At 41.1% G+C, this 12189-nt stretch overlaps 1 protein-coding gene across 1 annotated transcript in view; it reads left to right on the forward strand.

The window, feature by feature from the left end:
* The window catches only part of LOC122799363 (acyl-CoA dehydrogenase family member 11-like), a 2063282-nt gene that overhangs the window by 1887570 nt on the left and 163523 nt on the right, over positions 1-12189 (forward strand). The window lies entirely within an intron of this gene.

Consider the following 12189-nt stretch of genomic DNA (forward strand, 5'->3'; position numbering starts at 1 on the left):
GAGATTCCAGGTGTTTCCATATTTAGATGACTAGTTTCTTACCGCCCCAACCAAGCATCTCTTAGAACAGTCCAGGGTCTGTTTGCCCCAATCTTGTCAAAGACTGGGCATTTCAGTCATTATCTCCATATCAAAGTTACAACCAGTACAGAGCCTGGAGTTCATCAGTGCCCAGTTGAACACAGTAAGTCAGATTGCTTCTCTGCCTACACATTGCATGGAAACAATCAAGCTTCAGGTTTAGCAAGGAAATTTTTGTTCACCCTGCTCCTCGAGCCAAACTGATTCTCCAAGGCTCTAGGTTTGATGGCAGCAGCCATAACCTTAGTTTCCCTGGAACGTTACTTTGAGTGTTGTCCAATGGACTGTAGCTGTTCAGCGGTCCATTCTGAAATGTCTTCTGTCCTTTCCAGTCAAATGTACCAGAATATGTAAAAATCATCTTTGTTGGATTCATTTGGATGAGATTAACTTGGGCCATCCTTTTATTCTTCCTCGCCCAGTGGCCATGGTGACCACGGATGCCTCTCCATTGACGAGGGCATTTCTTGGGAAGGATGGCCCAAGACATGTGGTCCCCCCCCCCCCCCCAAGGCACCAATTTGAAAATCAGTGTTCTAGAGATGTGACTAGTTCTGTTAGCATTGCAGGCCTTTCAGGATGTTCTCCCTCTAGCAAGTATTGTGATACAAACAAGGCATGATGTCTGAGGTCTGGTATATCAACAAACAAGGGGTAACCCATTCCTACCCCCTTTGTCAAGAGGTAGTGACAGTGTGCGATCTCCTCCAATCACTTTCTAGTTGCAATGCACATTTCGAGAAAATCAAACATACTAGCGGACAGACTCAGCAGGTCCATTTTATTACCTCATGAGTGGTGCCTCAGTCATTCAGTAGTGGAGAACATTTTCTGTCGTTGGGGCCACCCTTGCTGCAGTTTCTTGGCATCTCCCTACAAGTGCAGCAGGTGATTTCCTCTAATCCCTCCTCAGGAGGAGTCATCGAGAGATGCACTAGTCCATGTTTGGCCTTCCAGTCTCCTTTATGTGTACCCACCATTACTTCTTATTCCAAAATTGTTACAGAAAACACATTAGTTGAAGAGCTCACTTATCATCATTGCTCTCTTCTGGCCTTGCCAAGTGTGGTTCCCCTTTCTTTGGTCTCATCTTTGTTATCCTGTATGGATAGTGGATCAGACCTTCCTCACATCCATTGAGGATGAAGCATCCCAGTACTCAAACTAACTCCGTGGTTTCTCCAATTCCATTAATAGCTAGACAACCCAGGGTTTTCTCCATGGTTTGTCATATACTTTTATCTTCCCGGAAAGCTTCTACAAGGAATGTCTACAGAAGTAAATGTAAAGGAGTTTCAATATGGGCCCTTAGAAAGGAAATTGACCCTTTTACTGTTCCTATTTCTTTGGTTCTAGAGTTTTTTAGCTTCTGTTTTTCAAGAAGGTGCTAATTTTTCCACAATCAAAGTAAAATTAGCAGCCGGATCATATTTTCATTCGGGAGATAAAGCTTCCTTTTCAGCTTCTTCTAAATTGTGCAAGGCTTTTCTAAAAGGTCTCCAGTGAAAGATCTGTCACCACCTTGGGATTTGACACTTGTGCTTCAGTTTAAGGGTTGACCTAACAACCTTTTGAACCTTCAGCCAAAACCGATTTAAAATTTTTGTCTTGGAAAATAGCATTTCTAGTAGCTAGTACACCTGCAAGGAGAATTTTTGAACTCCAAGCTCTATCATCCAAATCCCCTTGCATTGTTTTTCACAAAGACTGAGTTACTTCATGAACCAATCCATCATTCTTAGTAAAAGTAATCTCTGAATCGGTTATCAATCAGACAATTCATTTACCTGTCTTCTTCCCTAATTTTTCAAATAAGGGGAGAGTACATGCTACTATATCTGATAGATGTACATAGACAACTATGCTTTTATTTACACAGGGCAAATGATTTCAGGAAAACAGACTAGTTTGTTTCTTACCAAACAGACTGGGATCACCAGTTTCTAAAGTCACCCTGGCCAAATGGATTATTGATTGCATTTCTTTTGTATATACTCAGCAAGTCCTTTCCTTATCAAAGCCTCCTAAGGCACATCAAACTAGATTCACGGCCACTTCTTCTGCCTTCTGGTCTAGAACTTCCACTGATGAAATTTGTGCAGCAGCTACCTGGTCTAAAGCTTATACCTTTATCGCTCATTACAAACTAAGTTTTATGTCTAGAAGCAGAGCTGCTTTTGGTTCAGCAGTTCTCCGGAATATCCTCCATGAGGGGCCAACCAAGGTTCACATAGGTGGGGACTGTCTCATTCTTTGGGGAAGAATGAAAAGGAGAACATCAGATATTAAAGTTATGTACTCACCATAACTATGGATGTATTCTGTCTGTTTTCATTCTTCCTCAACTCTCCACCCTCCTTCCCCCTTCTTCTCATCCTTGGAATGACCTTATGGATATTTTGGAACATTTTCTTCCATGTTTGAGCCCTGGCTTTACTGTTTTTTCCTTCTTCCCATTATACCTTAGGATCTATAAGGCAGCCAACTCAATTTGAGGTATTGTAGGTTGTCTGGGCATTATGGGTAGAGGGAGGAGCTCGAGAGTTGGATCCGTAAGTCTCTGATATGTGTCTGATTCAGATCTGTAACCTATACATTAAGGAAGAATGAAAATGGACAACACACATGCATAGTTATAGTGAGTACATTTAAAGCCCGTGTTTGTGCTTGATCCCCACCTTTCTGGTAACTAGTCTAGTCCAGGTACAGATTTGCTGTATCCAGGACTGTTTGTCAACTTCTGAGCCCCCAAAGCCTTTGTGTTCGAGTGCAGCCTTCTAGCTTATCAGTGGGAGTGGTAAGTAACTAGGTAGCCTGTCTACCCCAAGAGGAAGTGGTTCTTGGCCCAGGAATTGTAGTTTATTGACCATTCGGGAAGTTGTCCATCTTTTTCAACTTTCTGGTTTAAAAGACCACATCTGTGCTTGTTTCCCATCTTTCCTGTAACTAACCTACTGGAAAGCACTAGAAAGCCTTAAACTGATATAAGCCTTCTAGCTTAAGAGAGAGACTTTGGAGTGATTGAGTATCAGTTTTCTGTATTTTCTTGCAGTACTTGACTGTTTTCCGCCTAAACGCTGATTTTCCAGCACTTATTGTGATTTAAAAGCTTGTTTTTTTCACATATTGTACTTATTTGACTGCCTGCACTTTTAAAAAGTTGTTTTTTATTTAAATAAATTGTTTAACTGTTGTAGGCTACACACTAAAGTGCGATAGCCTTTTCTGATCGCTTGTAGTCATTTAAAGCTGTTTTAAGTGTACTTTTTACTGTTTTTGCCTTTTTTCAAAAAAAAAAAAAATAAGTAAATACATTTCTTGTTTCCTGCCTTTCTAAGCTAGTATAGTCCAGTTTTCAGGCTAGTGCTGAATTCAGGGCTGTGTTACAAGTTTCTGAGTTGCTCATACCTTACCTGGATAGAGGGAAGTTTCTCTGTTCACCTGTGAGAGAGGGGAACTTTGAGCAGCCATCTGTCCCTGGGGGAGTGGTTCCAGCCCAGAAGTTAGTAGTTGAAAAAATGCGTTGTATGGTTTTGTGCGCTGGGCAGCACCGGTTAGCTAGGGTTAAATTATTCCCAGCTCCACTAAGTCTCCTCTTCAGTTTTTCACTTGAAACTAGTCTAACTCTCAACCTAAGCACTCAAAAAGCATCCTACAATCCAGCACTTGCTCAGACCTAATAGCAAGCACTAATATACCCCGACACTTGACTGCCCATCAGGGCAAGGCTCTTTATCCACCCCTCACCAACCAAGCAGCTCACCCTACTATTCAGACATGACCAAAGGGCAACTTCTGGTGTACTCTCCAGTCCAGCTGGTGAATCTGGGTATCCTGAGGCAATGTTAAAACTGCCTCATGTACACAGACAGCCCTTTCCTCCTACCACAAAACACTAACATATGTGAGAGATGCAATTATACAGCCAAACTGGAGGCTAAGGTATCTCCACCTAAGACTGGAACAGACAGTCATGAGGAGAAGGTTAACACTTGCACCACACCTCCAGCCTCACATAGACCTACTAAACCAGCACTGGCAAAAAAATACACATAAATACACAAAATCATACTCTGAGGCTCTAAATAAAAACCTGCAAAAGCATCAGAGAGCTCCAAAGCAGACACCCACAAAACCTGCACCTCCCGTCACAAACCAGACACCGCATAAAACACAAAATCAATGTGCCGCACAATCACAGCCCTTAAGGCGAAATAACATACTAGTAATAGGTGACTCAATAGTCAGGCACACTGACGCCCCACTCACTAGGCTGGACAAGGAGAAGGTTACTGTTAGCTGCCTGTCGGGAGCCAGAATCCGCCACATAACACAAGCACTCTTGTCACTCCAGAACAAGTACAAATATGACTATGTCATTGTTCATGTTAGTGTGAATGACCTGAGCCGTACCTCCCTGGACTACATGAAAAGAGACATGGAAGAGCTCTCTGATCATGTAGCCCAGGTGGGTATGACCCTGACCCTGAGTAGCATCCTGCCCTCACCAAGAATGATACCTCAGTGTAAAGAAAAAAATATCAATTTCAACAATTGGCTAAGCTTCTGGTGTCATTCAAAGGGGATCCAGTGTCTGTCAGCCTGGGATGACATGCTCGACAAGCTACATTGCTTCGCAAGAGATGGCTTGCACCTGTCACCCTTTGGCTTTCGAATACTGGCCAAGGCTCTTGCTGCCCCCTTAGTGCCTTTTTTAGGCAAGGCTCAAAATTCAAACCCACCTCCGTAAACAGCACAAGTAAAAAATTGAGGGTTATGCTACTCAATGCCAGGAGTTTAAATCTCAAAATGCATGCACTCTAAGCACTCCTAAGTATGGAGAACGTCGACATCTGTGCAGTAACTGAAACCTGGTTCAAGGCTCCAGAGAGCACTCCAGCACTACTGGGCTACAACTCATACCACGCATTTTGGCCACAGAACACGGACCGAAACACAAAAGGAGGGGGTGTATCCATATTCATCAAGGATACCCACACCTCTAGGTTAGTGATGCAGCATGATACCTCTGAGATCATCCATGTGCAACTAACATCGGGCAAATCTGCAATGCAAATTGTGGTCTTCTACAGATCACCATTCATGACCCCAGGACCACCACTCCGCCTTTCTGGAGACACTGGAAAACATGAAGATCCTACCGAACACCCTGATCTTGGGAGATTTCAATTACCCTACCATTAACTGGGAAAACTACTTGAGTACAAACTCCCAGGTTCAGCGCTTCCTGGAATTTATCAACTCAAATGCCCTGGATCAGCTGGTAAACTCCCCTACCAGATGCCATAACATATTGGACCTGGTCATCACCAACATGGGCGACAGGTGCTCCGTACCGGAGGTCAACCCTTCACTGGTTAGATCAGACCATAAACTAATCACCCTGGATGTCCACACCCCACCACCACCCCCATCCAAGGAAACCACAGTGAAAAACGTTTCTAAAGCAAACTTCACCTTACTTAAGGCAGAAGTGGTAAGTTTCACAGCCCCCACGCTAAAGGATAACACTGCCCAAGATGCAGAATCCTTTACAATTGCACTGTATGAGCACCTACAAGGATGCATGGATCGTGCCATCCCTAGCAAAACCAAGACTCACTTCCCTAAGAGAAGGAAGCTAGTCTGGTGGACCCCTGCCATAAACAGGTTATACAACAAAAGGAAGAAACTAGTTCAGAAAAAAAGCAAATCCCAAGAAGGAAAGACATTCCCTGATCAGTATCAGTAAGAAACTAAGGTCCCTCATAAAATCATCCAAGGCTAACTTTGAAAGAAAAATAGCCAAAGATTAGAAAGATAACCACAAAGCCTTCTTTAGCTATATCAAGAATCTATAAGTGGCAACTCGCAGATAGTGCAAAATAGCACAAAATATACTGAACCTACTGATATTGCCAACATACTGGCAGATAGATTCAGTGCAAACTTCACTTCCTTCTCACCTAATAAAGGGCCCACAACAATACCGGAAAAGTGTAGTGTCTGGAAATCGCAGAAGCACAGGTGAAAACAGCCCTTTCAAAAGCCAAAAACACAGCATCAATGGGGCCAGATGGTGTCCCAGGCTGCGTCTTGCACGAACTACAGAACGAACTAACCCCCCACCTAAGCACGCTGTTCATCCTCAGCCTCTCCACAGGCTACGTGCCCATAGAATGGCGCACAGCAATGGTTATTCCGTTCCACAAAGGAGGAGCCACAACTGACCCTGGTAACTGTCACCCCATAAGCTTGACTAGCCTGGTCTGCAAGGCTATGGAGCGCATCATCATGGAACTCATTAACAAAGACATTGGGAACCTCCAAACACTTGACCCGACCCAGTTCAGCTTTGTTAAGGGCAGATCATGCCTACTAAACCTGGTTGACTTCTGTGAGACAGTTACCAAGGCCATAGACAAGGGAAAGGTGGTTCACACATCCTACCTTGATCTCGCCAAGGCGTTCAACACCATTCCTCACTCGAGTATTATAGAAAAACTCACCAGCCTGAACATAAACCCCTGCGTCACAGGATGGGTTGCCAACTGGCTTAGAGACAGAACTCTCACAATAGGAATAGCGGGCTCCAGGTCTGACTCAAACCAGTCCAGTCACAAGTGGTGTCCCGCAAGGCTCAGTTCTGGGACCCCTACTGTTCGGCATATATTTCTCAGAATTACAGGCAAACACAGGAGGACTATGGCTAACCAAGATCGCCGATGACTGCAAACTGGGAGCCATAATTGACTCTCCGGCTGACACAGACATCCTCCAAAAAGGCCTTACTGAGATAGACACCTGGTGTCAAAGTCATGGCCTCAGGCTAAATGCCAAAAAATGCATAGTCATCCCATTTGGGAAAAACAAAACACCCATGAATTACCACGTAGGCGGCAGCCCCCTTAATACAGAAGAGGTAATAAGAGATCTGGGGACCCAGGTAGATAGTAATCTCTCCTTTGACAATCATATTGCCAAAGTAGTTAGGAAATCCTTCTATGTGGGCCCATCTAATTTCTAAGAGGTTTGCATCTAGAAATAAAGAGGTTATAGTGCCCCTCTACTTGTCACTCATCAGACCCATCACAGAGTACAATGCCCCATTTGGGATGTACTTCACAAGACACTTCCAACAGCTTGAAAGACCACAAAAGCACTTCACCAAGAGAATTACTGGCCTCAAACATATGTCCTATGCAGCCCGACTGAAAAAACTCCGGCTGTACTCAGTGGCATATCGCTTACTCAGAGGTGATCTCTGCCTGACTTACAAAGCCATGTCCAACTCAGAATTGATGGACATGCCATGTCCAACTCAGAATTGATGGACATGCTCCACCTAAAGAAATCCAAGTCACTGCGAGCCACTCGCTCTAGTGAGCTAAACCTCGCCACAACAATAAATAGAACATGCTGGAGGGATAGATTCCTGTCACAGAGACTCCCCATGCTTTGGAACAAAATTCCTAACTACATTAGACAGAGCCCCTCACTAACACTCTTCAAGAGAAGCCTCGACGAGTGGATGGGTAACAGAAAGTACACCCCTGGGATAACTTCATTGGCTCTGCTCGACAGAGGCTCAGTTAATTAATCAGTGGGGCGGTGAAAGCCAAAACACTCTGGCTAGGCTTATAAATGCCCTCGGGCAGATAGCCTAGTAGCTACCTCTGAACCTATGAGTGGGGAGTTGTGATAGTTAAACCAAAGGAGGAGAAGAATCCTCATGATCCAGGTTCAGTGTAATTCTGAGTCATGACTGTCAAGTGTGTTGATGATGATTTTATGAAAAAGAATGGCATAGATGTTGCCATGAGTAGTAGACCAGGATCAGTGCAGGTTTATAGAAGGTAAGCAAACATTTGACAGCATTAACAGAACCCTTATGATTCAAAGTGATGCAATGGGCAATTATATAATTTTTTTGCGTCCCCCCCCCCCCATATCATCATATGGCAGTCCTATGCCAGCCAGCCTCAATACCCCCAGACTTACTCCAATATTGGCTAGGGCCAGGTCATATCTCAAGCTCCTTTGTTGGGGGGCCTCAGTCATATACCACCTGCTGTGGGACTTTTGATCATGACCTACCTCCTTACTCCCCCCTCACTTATGGGAGCCATGGTTACTTTTAAGGAGTGGGGATGCAGTGGGGACATGCAGTATATAAGCCCATATGCACAGCATCTCAGCCACGTTCCCACCCCTCACCTCTTTGGACCACACCTCCCTAGCCACACATCATCTCCATTCTCCACCAGGGATCCTTATGGGAGATGCCCACATCAATGCCCTCCCCTCCTGAGGTGGTAGCACCCATCCCTCCCTGATGCACCATCAGGTGCCTGAGCTAGTAGTCGAACCGTGGGAGCCTAGGTCACTTTATCCATATAACCCACCGGTGTGGCATGGACAATAATAATATATTACTGTTAATAGTTTTGGATACCTGAATAGCATTTGACAGAATGAGTTAGGAATTTATGAAGAGACATTCTGGACAACATTTAATATCTACAGAAGAGCTCAAGATAGGGTGAACTGTGATGAGTTCAGAGTATTTAGACTTGCATGACAAACTAGGGAGGAGTGTCTAGTTTCTGTTATTCTTGGCTTTGTATTTAGAGACATTTTCCAGAGACAGGAATCAAATGTAATTGGATACAAATGGAGAAATACTAATGTGAAAGTAGCCCATTTTACAGATGACATAATATGTGTCACCAAACTGTAATATGATATAAAAAATATATTTAGTAAACTGAAATATCTTACCAGTATGTCATGATACAGTAAATGAAGCAAAAACAAAGGCTGTTGTAATGATTGCTGCCCCAACACTTCTCCTTTTTTCAGGCCTTAAAATAAGATACTTAAAAATGTTACTGAAACAGGATGTTGAACAAGCAGATAAGGAAATGCGGGATGAATTCATTCAAAAGGTTATAAGTAAGATAACTTTATGGACAATGTTAGTTATGAACATGACCACAAGACACGAGTGGTTAAGATCTCTCTTTTTTTTATGTATGCAAGCCTTATATGTATCAACTGAGAGATCAGATGTAGAAGAATATGAAAAAGAAAATCAGGGAGTTTTTTTAGGGATAGTAAAAACAGTACTACGGGGAAAAACTAAGACTGACAAAAAACAAGGTGGTTTGGTATTGCCTGATTTTTGGAAGCATAATGTAAGGCCACCCAGTTTATGTTTAATGTATCTATTTCAGAATTTGGAATACATCCTTACATGGAAGGACCTGATAGACATAGTGCCCACTGAGGCAGCTATAGGATCACTTTTTGGCATCTGGACTGATTTAGGAAAGGAATATAAAGAGCATTTATAAATAAATATATATATATATATATATATATATATATATATATATATATATATATATATATATATATATATATATATATAAAATATCCTTATATACATAAAGCTGTTAAGCATATTTTCTTTATAAAGGAATTTGAAAAATAGAGTAGCACAAATGAGCTGTACCATGTATAGTAATTAGAAAGAAGATAGAAGAAAACATAATGAAACTTTTAAAGGAAAGAACAAGCAACTGAGATTTTGAGAGTAGATGATAAATGACGTTTTGGTGATAAGACAGAAAGAGCTAAGACAGTCTTTTGCATTCTTGAGCTCAGGTCAACTTCTGTATACAAGTCTAATGTTAGTTGAAGGAAGATCTGCAAAGTCCAGGTATTAAATTTGGTAAACCACAAATATATTTTGTAACTAAGGCCAGAGTAGAAATGGCAAATGAGAAAAAGAGCAGTAAGTCAAGAATATAAGGAGGTATTACATTTGAGAAGACAATACAGTACAAAATTAAAAAATAACATGGAGTGAGCAATTAAACAGAGATGTTGCAGATAAGTGGAAGGAAGGATATCTTAGCCATAGGTATACAACTAAATTAAGAACGTTTTGAATTTTTGAATGGAAATGGTTACACAAATATTTCTATACCCCTGCAAGACTTGAAAAAATGCTCCCACATATACAGAAGGCATATATTAGAGATGTGATGGCTCAGAAAGTGGTTTTGGATCTTGTATTTTGGAAATGTACTGAATTGCTTCAGTACAAAAATGAATTTTAAGCATCAATATTAAATTAATCTGAAGATTAAGACTTGATAGAATAGGTGTTTGTGATACATGAATTTACATGCTTAACAATGGCAAGTTGTTAAATGCACCCATTATCTGACTTGGTTTTTTTCAAGGAGTGAACTTCATACCCGCCGCACTGCAGAGTTTCTGCTTGGTTTGTTTGTTATATAACCATTTAATTATAAAATGGTTGTATCAGCAGTTAGTGCCAAAATAACAAGTGCACCATACATGGGGGATTGCACAATAGAGAAAAATGAAAATGTTCTTAATAAAATGTTGCTGTTTAGAAAAGAATAGTGGGCAGACCAGTACCCCCCAAAAATATTTTTAAATTGGTGGCTAACTGTGTTTATTTTTGCTGTGACTACCATAGGAGGATCTTCAGGGACAGGTTTAAAACACACTGTATTTGGGTAGCAGGTGCCTTGTTCTGAAATATCTTGGTCCAAAATGTTCATTAAGCAGCTCCCAGACTTCTCTCCATATCTTTTCAAGATGCTATGTTACTTAAGTATATGGCAAATTTTGCTACTGGTATCTTGAGGCATGTGTGTTCCAACACCACAGGTCTGTGACCATGGCGTTTTGTTGGTCACTATGAAAGATGCTGTAGCATTTATCCTTACCATGGTAGCCGTGTGACCACATTCACCATAATAGTAGATGCTTGAGTGCAAGGATCAGTAATGCAGTATAGGCTTCCCCTGGGAATTTCCTTCCTCTCCCCATGTTATTAGGAAGTAATAGAATGTCTGGAGTGTTCTGCTGTCATTTCTTCTTTCCTTTTTTTTGAGAAAGCCTTGTAGTATGGCCTGAGAATGGCCTCTCCTTATGTACAGGTGCTATATGCACACTTTCTGATGACGTGCCTCACAAAAAGACTGGGAGATGGTAAAAGCTGCACTCCTCTTACTGCTGATGTTCTTGCACATGGAAGAAACCTTTTCCCCTCCCTACTGAATTCTTTCAACTCTTTATTAATTAGCATCCAGCATTTCTCTGGTTGATAAAAATATACCTGACAGGTATATAGAACTAAAAGGACTAAAAATGTTTTCACAGCTTGTAACTTACTACCTATATCTATAATCAATATTTATTTATTTTACGTTTGTTTACAGGGAGAGTCCGAATGGGCATAAAACCCTTTTTCAGCTGAGGCCCATGGAGAAAAGCTCCATTGTTAGTAAACTATTTTGTTAGTAGAAAGAAAATTATATAATACAGTAAAGAAAAAATAGTAACAGACATAATGGTAAAAAGACTAGAACAGAGTAAATTGGTCAAGTGGGAGACAAGACCAATAATCTTATAATAACAATGCTTCTAGAAGACAGTTCTTACAGTAGTAGCAGGTAGTGACATTGTATATAATGAGTGCAATTACGATACTTAGTCTTATATACAGTTAGCATAGTAAACTGAAGACTTAAAATCTGACAGATATTAACAGTGATAAAGAAAAAAAAAACAACATAAGGTAGTCATATGACTTAAATTCAGTGCTCATTACATATGCAGTTAAAATTTTAAAATCAGCTAGTTCCATATCTTTTGTTTACTCTCTTCCCACATATATGTAGCTGTTATAACTGAATCCTTTTATCATGTCCCCATAAATATGGGTTTTGCTGAACAAATTCATGTATGGGTACATAGTTTACTGCTTATAATCTGTTTAATCATCATTAATTTATATCCAAAAAAGACATGAAATTGTCTCAAAATGTTTGACAACACCGATTTGTCCTTTTCTGGGTTTAAATATAAAATAATATAATCTACAAATAAATACCATTTGAATCCTTGAAATTGAGTCCCTTATTTTCTTTGCCAATGGTTCTAAATATAAAGCAAGTAACAAAGAGGAAAGAGGGCATCTTTGCCTGGTTCCTCTGTTCAAAAGCAGTTGGAGAGGAGCCCTGCCACCTTCCTTTTATATATCTTCTTAATTAACTCTACTGT

The sequence above is a fragment of the Protopterus annectens genome, chromosome 4.part0 (genome assembly GCF_019279795.1).
Source record: "Protopterus annectens isolate FY-2018-M chromosome 4.part0, PAN1.0, whole genome shotgun sequence".
Lineage (NCBI taxonomy): Eukaryota > Metazoa > Chordata > Ceratodontiformes > Protopteridae > Protopterus > Protopterus annectens.